The 1031-nt window shown below is 45.9% G+C and overlaps 6 non-coding genes across 6 annotated transcripts; all 6 read right to left on the reverse strand.

Annotated features, from left to right (window-relative positions):
- Nucleotides 1-51: 51 nt before the first annotated feature.
- Nucleotides 52-123, reverse strand: Pmar_PMAR016624. The gene has a single exon. It is a non-coding gene; the product is annotated as a tRNA-Thr (tRNA).
- Nucleotides 124-225: 102 nt separating this feature from the next.
- Nucleotides 226-297, reverse strand: Pmar_PMAR016625. The gene has a single exon. It is a non-coding gene; the product is annotated as a tRNA-Ser (tRNA).
- Nucleotides 298-399: 102 nt separating this feature from the next.
- Pmar_PMAR016626 lies at nt 400-471 on the reverse strand. The gene has a single exon. It is a non-coding gene; the product is annotated as a tRNA-Thr (tRNA).
- Nucleotides 472-573: 102 nt separating this feature from the next.
- On the reverse strand, nt 574-645 carry Pmar_PMAR016627. The gene has a single exon. It is a non-coding gene; the product is annotated as a tRNA-Thr (tRNA).
- Nucleotides 646-747: 102 nt separating this feature from the next.
- Nucleotides 748-819, reverse strand: Pmar_PMAR016628. The gene has a single exon. It is a non-coding gene; the product is annotated as a tRNA-Thr (tRNA).
- A 102-nt stretch (nt 820-921) lies between these two features.
- Nucleotides 922-993, reverse strand: Pmar_PMAR016629. The gene has a single exon. It is a non-coding gene; the product is annotated as a tRNA-Thr (tRNA).
- Between the last annotated feature and the right edge of the window lie 38 nt (nt 994-1031).

Consider the following 1031-nt stretch of genomic DNA (forward strand, 5'->3'; position numbering starts at 1 on the left):
GGGCCCCTTGCTCCTGCTTCTCGTACCAGACCAGATATTTATAGTGTTATAAGCCACTTGCCAGGATCGAGCTGACGACCTTCTGCTTACAAAGCAGACGCTCTGCCACTAAGCTAAAGTAGCGCACAGAATAAGTACATAAATTAATAATCTTCATGTATCCTTTGCGGAGTGAGCAAACCTGCTCCTGCTTCTCGTACCAGACCAGATATTTATGGTGTTATAAGCCACTTACCAGGATCGAACTGACGACCTTCTGCTTTCAAAGCAGACGTTCTGCCACTTAGCTAAAGTGACACACCAAGTAACTGCATAAATCAATAATCTTCCTGTATCCTTTGCGGAGTGAGCAAACCTGCTCTTGCTCCTCATACCCGACTAGAGCCTAATGCTGCTGTAAGCCACTTGCCAGGATTGAACTGACGACCTTCTGCTTACGAAGCAGACGCTCTACCACTAAGCTCAAGTGGCACACACACTAATTATATGAATCAATAATTTTCCTGTCCCCTTCACAGAATGGGCCATCCTGCTCCTGCTTCTCGTACCAGACCAGAAATTTATGGTGCTATAAGCCACTTGCCAGGACTGGACTGACGACCTTCTGCTCACAGAGCCGACGCTCTGCCACTAAGCTAAAATGACGCAGAGAATAAGTACATAAATCAATAATCTTTCTGTATCCTTTGCGGAGTGAGCAGACCTGCTCCTGCTTCTCATACCCGACTAGAGCATAATGCAGCTGTAAGCCACTTGCCAGGATTGAACTGACGATCTTCTGCTTACGAAGCAGACGCTCTACCACTAAGCTAAAGTGACATACAGACTAACCATATGAATCAATAATTGTCGTGTCCCCTTCACAGAATGGGCCATCTTGCTCCTGCTTCTCGTACCAGACCAGATATTTATGGTGTTATAAGCCACTTGCCAGGATCGGACTGACGACCTTCTGCTTACAAAGCAGACGCTCTGCCACTAAGCTAAAGTGGCGCACAAAATAACTGCATAAATCAATAATCTTCCTGTAT

The sequence above is a fragment of the Perkinsus marinus genome (assembly GCF_000006405.1).
Source record: "Perkinsus marinus ATCC 50983 genomic scaffold scf_1104296955202, whole genome shotgun sequence".
NCBI lineage: Eukaryota > Perkinsozoa > Perkinsida > Perkinsidae > Perkinsus > Perkinsus marinus.